A 12,962-nucleotide genomic window follows, 5' to 3' on the forward strand; every position below is an offset into this window, starting at 1 on the left:
ACAGCCATACTAGGCTCCTGTCAGCAAGCACTTCTTGTTATCAGCAACAGTGACAGGGTTTGGTGGCTGCATATGGGAGGGATCCCCAGGTGGGGCAGTATCTGGGTGACCTTTCCTTCCGTCTCTGCTCCACTCTTTGCCCCTGTATTTCTCCCTTGACTGTTTGTTCTCACTTCTAAGAAGGAATGAAGCATGCACATTTTGATCTTCCTTCTTCTTGGGCTTCATATAATCTGTGATTTTTTTTCTTAGGTATTCCAAGCTTTGGGGCTAATATCCACTTATCAGTGAGTGCATACCATTTGTGTGTTTTGTAACTGGATTACCACACTCAGGATATTTTCTAGCCCCATCCATTTGCCTAAGAATTTCATGTAGTCACCGCTTGTAATAGCTGAGTAGTACTCCATTATGTAAATGTACAACATTTTCTGTATCCATTCCTCTGTTGAAGAACATCTGGGTTCTTTCCAGCTTCTGACTATTACAAATAAGGCTGCTATGAACATAGTGTAATATGTGTCCTTGTTATATATTGGAGCATCTTTTGGGTATATGCCCAGGAGTGGTATAACTCGGTCCTCAGTCATTACTATGTCCAGTTTTCTGAGGAACCTCCAAACTGATTTCCATAGTGGTTACCAGCTTGCAATCCCACCAACAATGGAGGAGTGTTCCTCTTTCTCCACATCCTCGCCAGCATCTACTGTCATCTGAGATTTTTATCTTAGCCATTCTGACTGGTGTGAGGTGTATTTCAGGGTTGTTTTGACTTGCATTTCCCTGATGACTAAGGATGTTGAACATTTCTTTAGGTGCTTCTCAACCTTTCAGTATTACTCATTTGAGAACTCTTTATTTAGCTCTGTACCCCATGTTTAATAGGATTATTTGATTCTCTGGAGTCTAACTTTTGAGTTATTTGTATATATTAGATATTAGTCCTCTATCTGATGTAGGATTGGTAAAGACCTTTTCCCAACCTATTGGTTGGCATTTTGTCCTATTGATAGTGTCCTTTTCCTTACAGTAACGTTGTAAATTTATGAAGTCCCATTTGTCACTTCTTGATCTTAGAGCATATACCATTGGTGTTCTGTTCAGGAAATTTTCCCCTGTGCTTATGTACTTGAGGCTCTTTCCCACTTCTCTTCTGTTAGTTTCAGTGTATGTGGTTTTATGTGCAGGTCTTTGAACCACTTGGACCTGAAATTTGTACAAGGAGGTAAGAATGAGTCTCTTCCCCATTTCTCTTCTATTAGTTTCAGTGTATGTGGTTTTATGTGGAGGTCTTTGAACCACTTGGACTTGAAATTTGTACAAGGAGATAAGAATGAGTCAATTTGCATTCTTCTACATGCTGACCTCCAGTTGAATGAGCACCATTTGTTGAAAATGCTGTCTTTTTTCCACTGGATGGTTTTAGCTCCTTTGTCAAAGATCAAGCGACCATAGGTGTGTGGGTTCGTTTCTGGGTCTTCAATTCTATTCCACTGATCTACCTGCCTGTCTCTGTACCAATACCATGGAGTTTTATTGTGATTGCTGTGTAATACAGGCTGAAGACAGGGATGGAGATTTCCCAAGAAGTTCTTTTATTGTTGAGAATAGTTTTCACTATCCTGGGTTTTTTTTTGCTTTTCCAAATGAACTTACAAATCTCTTTCTAACTCTATGAAGAATTGAGTTGGAATTTTGATGGGGATTGCATTGAATCTGTAGAGTGCTTTCAGCAAGATGGCCATTTTTACTATATTAATCCTGCCAATCCATGAGCATGAGAGGTCTTTCTATCTTCTGAGATCTTCTTCAGTTTCTTTCTTCAGAGACTTGAAGTTCTTGTCATACAGATCTTTCTCTTGCTTGGTTAGAGTCACACCAAAGTATTTTATATTATTTGTGGCTATTGTGAAGGTGTCATTTCCCTAATTTCTTTCTCACCCTGTTTATCCTTTGAGTAGAGGAAAGCTACTGATTTGTTTGAGTTGATTTTATACACAGCCACTTTGCTGAAGTTGTTCACCAACTTCAGTAGGAAGTTCTCTGGTGGAACTTTGGGGTCACTTAAGTATACTATCGTATCATTTGCAAATAGTGATATGTTGACTATTTATATCCCTTCAACCTCTTTCTGTTGTCTAATTGCTCTGGCTAGGATTTCAAGTACTATATTGAATAAGTGGGAAGAGAGTGGGCAGCCTTGTCTAGTCCCTGATTTTAGTGGGATTGCTTCAAGTTTCTCTCCATTTAGTTTGATGTTGGCTACTGGTTTGCTGTATATTGCTTTTTACTATGTTTAGGTATGGACCTTGAATTCCTGATCTTTCCAAGACTTTTATCATGAAGGGGTGTTGAATTTTGTCAAATGCTTTCTCAGCATCTAATGAAATGATCACGTTTTTTTTTCCCTTGAGTTTGTTTATATAGTAGATTATGTTGATGGATTTCCATATATTTAACCATTCTTGCATCCCTGGAATGAAGCCTTCTTGATCATGGTGAGTGATCATTTTGATGTGTTCTTGGATTTGGTTTGCAAGAATTTTATTGAGTATTTTTATTGGATATTTTTATTTATATTTCAAATGTTAACTCCTTTCCTGGTTGCACGTTCATAAACCCCCATCCCATTCCCCCTCCACCTTCTTCTATGAAGGTGTTCCCCATCTATCCACACCTTCCTGCCTCAACACCCTCACATTCTTTTACACTGGGGGATCGAGTCTTGGCAGAACCAAGGGCTTTTCCACCCATTCATGCCCAACAAGGCCATCCTCTGCTTCATATGCAGCTGGAGCCATGGGTCTATCTATGTGTACTCTTTGGATGGTGATTTAGTCCCTGAGAGCTCTGGTTGGTTGGTATTGTTGTTCTTATGGGGTTTCAAATGCCTTTAGCTCTTTCAGTCCTTTCCCTAACTCCTCCAATGGGGACCCCATTCTCAGTTCATGGTTGGCTCTGAGCATCTGCCTCTGTATTCATCATGCTCTGGCAGAGCCTCTCAGGAGACAGCTATATCAGGCTCCTGTCAGCATGCACTTCTTGGCATCAGCAATATATGAGATCTCCTGTATTTCTTTAAGGGAGTTATTTGCATCCTTCTAAAAGTCCTCTATAATCATCATGAGATGTGATTTTAAATCTAAGTCTTGCTTTTGTAGTGTGTTAGGATATCCAGTATTTGCTGTGGTGGGAGAACTAGGTTCTAATGATACCAAGTAGTCTTTGTTTCTGTTGCTTAGGTTCTTGAACTTGCCTCTCACCCATCTTTGTCATCTGATGTTAGTTGGTCTTGGTGTTTCTGACTAGAGCTTGTCCCTCCTGTGGGACTGTGAACCTTTGATCTTAGGAGTGAGAGGGCTCCTGGGAGACCATCTCTCTCAGAGCCAGTTTTAGGTTTGAGAGCTGTGGGACAGCCCCAGCTCTGGACTTAGATGGAGCCCAAAACAGTCCTATCCTAGGCCATCCTGTGGCTACAGTGCCCTGTGAGATCCTGGCATGTCTCTCCTTGGACAGTCAATGAAGAGAAAGTGGTGACCCACCTATGGGTTGTGTGGGCTTAAGAGGGAGAGTGCTCCTGGCAGACTAGCTCTCTGTGGGCCAAGCTTTGGTATTCTTATGGTAGATATTAGACCTAAAGTACAGGATGCACATGCTACTGTCCACATAATCAAAGAAGTTGAAGAACAAGGGAGGTACAAAGGAGAATGCTTGAATCTCACCTAAGAAAAATTAAAAAGTCATCTGAGATGGATGGAGAGAGGGAACTGGGGGGGGGGGGTGGAATAGGGACTAAAACACAGACATCTGGTATAGAAAAACCATGAAGAGAGAGTAGTAGAAAGTGACCAGAAGTGTGCTTATGGGGATGGGGGTGGGGGTCATCCCTAGGATGTGCCAGAGATCTGTGATGGGGAAGAGTCAAGGAAGTCTATGAAGGGGATTCTAGCTGAGACTTTTAGCAGTGGGGGACATGGAGCCTCAGGTGGCCACCTGCTGTGGCCAGCCAGGACTCCCAGTAGAGGGAAAGGACAATATACCCACAAAATCTTCAACCCTAAATTTGAAAGCTTTCAAGAAATGCAAGGACAAAAAGGTTGCAGGAAGAGAGGGAAGGATCAACCAATGACTGAACCAACTTGAGATCCATTCCAAGGGCAATAATCAAACCATAACACTATTAGTTAACACTATTTTATGCTTGCAGACAGGAGCATAGCATAGCTGTCCTCTGAGAGGCTCCACCCATTAGCAGACCTAAACAAATGAAGACATCCACAGCCAAACATTGGGCAGAGATCAGAGAATCTTTGGAAGAATTGGAGGAAGGATTGGGGGACCTGGGAGGTGGAAAGAAACTCTACACAAAGTCCAACACATTCAACTAACCTCAAACCTTGAAGGCACCCAGAAACTGAACCATTAACCAAACAATATACATTGACGACTTTCTAAGTTATAAGTAACATTACACCTAGGTCTTCATGAAGGATCTCCAAAAATTGGAGCAGAGAGTCATCACTGACTTCTGAGGTGAGTTTGGGAAGAGAGGGGTGCTGTGATACAAGGTAAAGTAAATATAAATAATAGATAGATAGATAGACAGACAGACAGACAGATGGATGATAAAGGAAGGGAAGGGAAAGGAAGAGGAGGGAGGAAAGAAAAGAAGGGAAGGGGAGGGAGAGAGGGACAGGGGGGCAGGGGGAGAGGGGGAGAGGGAGAGAGAGGGAGAAAGAGGGAGAGAAATTGTTTTTCTTCCTGCCTACACAGTAGGGTCAGGTGTCCTGAAATTACACACTTCGATCTAATGTCCAGGTACTAAAGCTCTCAAAATGGCATCTGTGAGAAAAGTGATTCTATCAGTAATCATCAAATTAGATTGTAAGTGTAGATGTGAAGAGGTATCATATTTTGGAGAGTCCATGCATCATAAAATGCTCTGAGGAGACTTGTGACCAGGCAGTTTTGGAAAGAGCCAGGGAGTGAGATCGCAGAGATGACAGATCTAGGACATTAGACAAGGATATATTAGGAAGAAATTAGAAAAGCAAACACCTAGAGGGATGGATGGATGGGATGGGTGAGAGGTTTGCTAGGTAAAGAAGGCACAGGCTGAATGAATGGGTTGCATTCCCCAATCCTTCATGTAGAGCACTGCATGTAGAATGTACTTGGTCTACCAGTGCCTGGGCTTTTAGAACTACAGCCTGCAGACAAATATGACATGGGACCCTGAGTACAGGATCTATATTAGAAATCAACATGCTATGGGACCCTCTGTTATCAAGGAAGTACAGGCAGCAAAAGTGTTGTGCATGGCTACCAGACCTTCCATGGTGTCAGCATGTGATTGGTGTCCCAGGGACCAGACAACAATGGAATTCCATAATCATATGGAATTGATTGTTATTAAAGGGGACATAAAATTACAGAGATGCCTTAAGGAAACAGGGTGGAATAACCAGCATGCTACTTCTGTGGATCCCATGACAATGGATTCCATGTTTGGAAATTCGTTCTTCTAGTATATGGACTCCTGGGCTTACGTCACACTTTTCATTTTTATTCCTCTACCTCCAGGTTATGCATACTTACAGATACAGGTTAGGACTTCCCAATCCAAGTTTACTGTTGAAGTTCTCTATTTCCACTGCTACATCCTGGTATTCTTTCGGCAGCAGAAGAAATAATCTATTTAAAAGTACAAGGCAAATAAAATCTGTAAACATTTTAAAACTCATTTTGTTTAAAATAATCTCTAAAGGTAAAAACAATTCTTTCTGTGACATTTTAGCTGTGAAACTAACTTTCATCCCTGGCGCTCACCCCTAGCAATGGAGACATACTCTGGGACTCTACCATTTTTGTTCATGGAGGCTTGAAGCACAAAAAAAAATCTTCTCTTAAAGTCCTCCTGTGTGCCTCGTTATGAGGGGCCTCCTTGAGTCAGGCTATCTATGCAATTGTGATTATGACAGACCTCCTGGTTGTGACAGACCTCCTGGGAGTCAAGTTGTCTCTGGGTATAGAAGGGTTTCTGGAGGGTAGGAAGAAAGATGTGGCTCCAGTACCATTGGGTGAATAGGGCCCACTGGGCTGCAGGGGGTTCCAAGTTAAGAATGAATTTTTAAAATGGATCTTCCACCTAATTTCTGTGGAAATGTCATGTCTGTTTTGAAGATTCTTAGCAGTGATTGACTGAAGTATGATACTTCTTGAAAAGTGAAATGTTACAGTTGAAAGCAAAAAGTATCGTTGGTCATCTTCACACACTTCAATGGCCACTGATGATCCTCCTCTGTATGTGCCCCAGTACCTTTGTGACTATAAGGTCAAAAAGTTGCAGTGTATAGGGAAGTCACTGGCTCCCACAAATCCTAGGCTCTGCTTGCTGTAAGAAAGCAAGTGGAATGTAAGCATATTCTCCCTACTCTGCTATAACCCATTTACCCCAAAATAGCTGATAACTTCGTTGACTGGACTTTTTCCCCCATGACCATGAAAGTTATATACCCATGAAGGAATCTTGGTCACTTGGGACAATCTGAACCCGCATTCCCTGGCACATCAGTTCCATTTGGATTCAAATAAACTGTTTAACTCTTTGTGGCACTGTTCTTGATTCCCGTTGTAATTTAAAGTGAAACTTACACAATATCCAGAGCCCTTGACATCCTGCAGATGGAGGAGGATGTCCTCAAATTCCTTGCTGCAGGAACCCACTTAGGTGGCATCAGTCTTGACTTTCAGATGGAGCGGGACATCTACAAAAGGAAAAGTGACTGCGCCTCCGTCATAAACCTGAAGAGGACCTGGGAGAAGCTGCTGCTCACAGCTCCAGCTATTGCTGCCATTGAGAACCCTGCTGACGTCAGCGTCATCTCCTCCAGGAACACTGGCCAGTGAGCTGTGCTGAAGTTCGATGCTGCCACAGGAGCCACTCCCATTGCTGGCCGCTTCACACCTGGGACCTCACTAACCAGATCCAAGCAGCCTTCAGGGAGTCACGGCTTCTAGTGGTGACCGATCCCCGGGCTGACCACCAGCCCCTCACAGAGGCCTCTTAGGTCAACCTGCCCACCATTGCTCTGTGTAACACAGATTCTCCCCTGTGCTATGTGGACATTGCCATCCCATGCAACAACAAGGGAGCTCACTCAGTGGGTTTGATGTGGTGGATGCTGGCCCAGGAAAGTACTGTGCATGTGAGAAACTATCTCCTGTGAGCACCCAAGGGAGGTTATACCTGATCTTTACTTCTACAGAGACCCAGAGGAGATTGAGGAGGAGCAGGCTGCTGCTGAGAAGGCTGTGACCAAGGAGGAATTCCAGGGTGAATGGACCACACACCAGATCCTGAGTTCACGCTGCTTAGCCTGAGGTGGCCAACTGCTCTGAGGGTATTCGGGTGCCCTCCATGCCTATCCAGCCGTTCCCCTACAGAAGATTGGAGTGTGCAGCCGCTGTGTCAGCAGCTCCCATGGTGTAGATCGCCAAGCGGGTTGGAGCTACTATTGAGTGGTCCTGAGCTACTCTGCAGACACCTGAGCAAAGGGGGGGGGGGGCGCCTGGAAGGAAAATAAAGTTCCTAAAAGATGGCAGGGGGACAAACCCTTTGTGGAGCAAGAACCCTCTTCTACCTCAGCATCAGCCACTAGATGTCAGGGCTGTCCTGAAAATGGCCACATTGCAACATTCAAATGAAAGTCACAGCAGGCCAAATAGCTCTTACAGAGAAACAGAAGACCACGTCTCTATGATCAAACATCCCAAGCTCTGTCTAATCTATGAAGAGCAAAGGCCACTAGATGTGTGCTGTATGACACTACTCCTGGGGAGAATTGAGCAAAGGCTGCCTCCCCACAGAGAGGAGACCAGATTATGCTGTGGAGACCACTGAAGTCTGACTGTTGTTGCTGGTTTTTTGTTTGTTTGTTTGTTTGTTTGTTTGTTTTGTTTTTACTTAGGTTGGGTCACAGCTTTCATGACTGTTTTTTTTTAATTTTTTATTTTCATTTCAAATGTTATTCCCTTTCCCCCTTTTCCCATCTATAAGCCCTCTATCCCATCCTCCTCCCCTTCGTCTATGAGGGTGTTCCCCCTCCCCAACCACACCCCTTCCCACCTCCCCACCCTGACACTCACCTACACTGAGGATCCAGCCTTGGCAGGACCAAGGGCTGTTCCTCCCATTGGTGCCCAACAAGGCCGTCCTCTGCTACGAAGAAGCTGGAGCCATGGATCTGTCCATGTGTAGTCTTTGGGTAGTGGTTTAGTCCCTAGGAGCTCTGGTTGATTGTTATTGTTGTTCTTATGGGGTTGCAAGTCCCTTCAGCTCCTTCAATCCTGTCTCTAATTCCTCCAATGGGGACCCCATTCTCAGTTCAATGGTTTGCTGCTAGCATTCAACTCTGTATTTGTCACGCTCAGGCTGAGCCTCTCAGGAGACAGCTAAATCAGGCTCCTGTCAGCATGTACTTCTTGGCTTCATCAATATTGTCTAGTTTTGGTGGCTGTATATATGTGGGCTGGATCCCCATGTGGGGCAGGCTCTGAATGGCCATTCCTCCCATCTCTACTCCAAACTTTGTCTCCGTATCCCCTCCTATGAATAATTCTCTTTCCCCTTTTAAGAAGGACTGAAGCATCTGCATTTTGGTCATCCTGCTTCTTGAGGTTCATGTGGTCTGTGGATTGTATCTTGGGTAATTCAAGCTTTTGGATTCCACCTCACACCAGTCAGAATGGCTAAGATCAAAAACTCAGGTGACAACAGATGCTGGCAAGGATGTGGAGAAAGAGGAACACTCCTCCATTGTTGGTGGGATTGCAAACTGGTACAGCCACTCTGGAAATCAATCTTGAGGTTCCTCAGAAAACTGGACACTGCACTACCTGAGGACCCAGCTATACCACCCCTGGGCATATACCCAAATGAAGTCCAACTTGTTGAACCAATGATTTCAACTGAGAGGAGGAGGAGGACAGAAATGTTCCATGGAACAGAAAGACAAAGACTTACTTGATCTTGATTTTCTGTAGGAAGACAGTGTGAAAGTGGGAATCAAATCTCCTTTGGTACAGGACTTGAATCTGCAATTGGATGTGAGTGGGGTTCTCTGAGAACTCTCATCCTATGGGAAGGTTTCTTTCCAAGGAATGAGGGATGGACATGTGACACCTGTCCAGGCAGAGACAACTCAGATGGCTTCTGATGACTTTGACCTTGGAGAGTTTATTTGAATAGTGAGATCTAAACTGTAGTATCTTCCTCTTACCTTCTGTATTACTGAGTTCTCTGGTGGTACAGAATTTTAAAAACAAATATATGTGGGATTTATTAGAATGTCTTACAGGCTGCTATTCCAACAGTGGCTATCTACTAACAAACCATCCAAGAATCTAGTAGTTGTTCAGTCTACAATGCTGGATGTCTCGGATCTTCTTCCATATATGCCAGTGTCCTGCAGAAGCTAGCTCTAATATCATGAAGGAATAAACTTGCCAACAAAAGCAAACAGGCAAAGAGAGAGAAAGCTCCCTTCTACCGAGTCCTTTAAATAGGCTGCCAGCAGAAGGTGTGACCCAGATTAAAAGTGGATCTTCCTACCTCAAAAGATCTGGATCAAAAGTCGATCTTCCCACTTCAAATGATTTGATTAAGAAAAAAATTCCTCACAGGTGTCCCCAGCCCCTAGGATTTAGTTAATTCTAGATACAGTCAAGTTGACTACAAAGAACAGGCACCATGCCTTCTTATCTCTTCTCTCCAGCAGCGTCAGCTTTCTTTGTGCACATTTGCAACCACAAATTTAAGTCATGTGATGCTGAATATAAGCATATCAGCCTGAACAAAAACAAAGGCATTTTAGTTAGGGTTTTAACCAAGGAGACACGGATTTAAGCAGCTTTTAATTGTTTTGAGGCTCAAAGAAAATGGCAGCTCTCTGTAAACTCTAAAATAGCAATTCATTTCTGATACTAGATAAATTAAGCTATTTTATTAGAATGGGATTAGTACAGCCAATTTTCTGTGTGATGGGGAAGGAATCCTTTGCACAGATGATGAAACCTAGCAGTGTCTCCTGCTATGGTCAGCCTGGTCTAAACACCAGCCTGCAATTGAATGTAAGTATCCTGTAGCCCAGGACAAAAGTCCAATTCAGCCAGGCAGGGTGGTATATGCCTGTAAACTCAGATACTGAAAGAAGATCGAAGACTGTAAGTTTGAAGCCAGCCTTGGCTACTTACTGAGAAGGTCACTTTAACAGGGAAAAAGAAAAGAAGACAGAAAGGCAAACAAGCAAATGGGCTTATGTTGAAGGGGGCGTGCCTAAAGCCTGATTGAAGAGGAGATTTCCATGCTGGTGTTAAGCACCCAAAATGCTTCTCCATTTTCTTTCCTTTCTTGATTAAGTGATAAGTCTTATTTACTTCTGTTAATCTGAACGTTAGCAATCTATTTCATGGACTACGATTGTCAAAATTTTAGAAAGAGGTCAAACAAGTTTTGTAATTATAAACCACAGTATCATACTCAGTGCCATTATCCCCCTCATATATATGAGGAAACTGAGAGTGCTAAAGGGAACTTGCCAGTCATCATGAAAGCTGGCATTGGAGTCTAATTGTTCACCCTCCGTGTGAACTACTCTTCCAGAATTAGTTTACTTTTTATTATATGTGCATGCATGTGTCTATGTATGATGTCTTCTATGTGCTCTATACAACAGATGGTTTAGTTGAAAATAAGATTTCTTATACCTGGCATGGTTAAAATAAAACCTAGTCCCACAAATCCTTCTCAATATGAAGCAAACAACACAATTTTGGACCTTTGAGAATACTTAGCTGGTAAAATGATGTTATCAAGCCTCATGACCTCCTGAAGTCATATGGTAGAAGAAAAGAACAGACTCTCACAAAGTGTTCTCCAATTTCCATATGTGTCCACTAGTCTCATTGTATACATTAGCACACATAGAGAAGAATGTGTGTACACATGTACACATACACAAATAATAAGTATGGGCTGGAGAGTTGGCTCAGTGGTTAAGGGTACATACACTCTTGCAAAGGACATGGGCTTAGTTTCCAGCACCCACATTAGACAATTCACACTGACAATTCCAGGGGAAGTGACATCCTCTTCTGACCTCTAAGAGCACCTTCATATACAGGTATACAAATACATATACAGTCAGGAACACACATAGACCATAAAATAAAAATATATCTTTTAAAAATGTGCACTTTAGAAAAAAAGTGCACATTGCAGTTTCCTGTAGCCAAAGTAGTGTATCCCATTTCAGTAACATTTGCAAAATACATTGATATACATGGTATTGCCTAAGAAGTGGATGACCTGTATTCTGGGGGTTCTGTGGAGAGTGATTACCATTTATAACAAATGATGCAGTGAGATTTCACATGAAGTTTCTCACATAATCTTGACAAGCCCTGGAGGAAAAAGTGGTCATTGGAAGGCAGTTGACTGGTCTGGATCACACACGTTGTAAATAGCAGAGCTGGCAGTCAAGTTGTGGGTAAGCACTAATATGGTCAACCTATTAACTCTATCTTTTCTAATCCTCTCACCTTATATGGAAGGACCCTGGAAAACATTTCTTGCCACCTTCATTTATCTCTGGCAGTCATTCAGGCTGGCAATCTCATGGTTTGCTATGCCTTGCTTATTTTATTTGATATTTAGAAATCCGAAGCTTAAATTGCATGTTTCTTTCACCAGCTCCACTACTACAGGGCAGCAGCAGGCACTAAATTGCCTTCCAAGGACTCTCGAGGCTCTGTGTTCAGATGCCCAGCGCCTGTACAAAAAGCCATGTGGTGCTGCACAGCCTTAACTAGCACTGAGGGGTGGAGACAGAGACTGAAAGACGCCCAGAAATCACCAGTCATTGCCATACCAGTGATCTCTTAGTAAAAGATCCAGTCTTAAATGGTAATGTGAAGAGTGAGAGAAAGACAGTGGACCTTGGCCTCCATAAAGGGGAACTATCGTGGGGTTCCCCGATTATGGAACGACAAAGGAGAAATCAGAAGTCCTGCCATCTTCTGTTGATCACACAAATCTATGGCTCATTTGACCCATAACCTTAAAATATACCTGATTTTTTTTTTCTGCACTTGAGCCTGGTCGCCATTTATACTGGAGGATGGTATCTAGCAGAAAATAGAAAACATTGTATTATCCTGCAAGTCATCTCTTTTTAGGGAGGAGGACACTCAATTACTCTTCGGACTGCCTGCTTCCACTTTGCATGTATCCACTAATTGTGGGCATAGGCTTTCAAACAGTTGGCAACCCCTAAACCGAGCCAAGGAGCATCTCAGGTTGGCACAGGTAACAACAGGTGCTTCTCTTCGGTTGATGCTCCTTGGTCATGTACTGTCAAGGTCCCTCAGAAAGGCCCACTGTGAGACACCCCATCTGCCGTAACCAACAACTCCACCCAAGCAGGAAACGTAAGGTCAGCCATCACCCACAATGCTAAGAGCAGATGGGTTACCTCTTCAGAAGGCTGGTCTGGGAAATGATAAGAACTTGAAGTAAAACTAGCCAGGCAAGGACACTAAAGAGCAGCAGTTCCCAGAAGGTCTGTGATCCTATCTGCATTCTGTCCTTGACCAGAAGCCAGAAATGCCAGAAGGAAGTCCTGGTTTCCTGTCATCTTTTCTCCTCTTTGTGTAGCCAACACTAACTGTGCGACCTCCCAAGCCTCGCCCCAGTTCCTGCAGTTGGTGCTATAAAAAGCTGCCAGACAAGCAGGTGCTTGATGGTACCCCTTGATGGCACCACTTCCTGGAACCTGCTCTTGTCATCCAGTAGCTCTGCCTTCTTTCTCCTAAGCACCCAGTAATGCAACTCTTTTCACCCTCTGTGACCCAGGAATTTCATTCTTCAAATTCACACAAGAATCTAGGACCACTGAAAGGTT

General features: G+C 43.3%; 1 pseudogene; it reads left to right on the forward strand.

The window, feature by feature from the left end:
- Positions 1 to 7,492, forward strand: part of Rpsa-ps6 (ribosomal protein SA, pseudogene 6) — a 15,159-nt pseudogene extending 7,667 nt beyond the window's left edge.
- The last annotated feature ends 5,470 nt before the right edge of the window (positions 7,493 to 12,962 follow it).

This window comes from Rattus norvegicus, chromosome 3 (assembly GCF_021556685.1).
Source record: "Rattus norvegicus strain SHRSP/BbbUtx chromosome 3, alternate assembly SHRSP_T2T, whole genome shotgun sequence".
In the NCBI taxonomy this organism is placed as follows: Eukaryota; Metazoa; Chordata; class Mammalia; order Rodentia; family Muridae; genus Rattus; species Rattus norvegicus.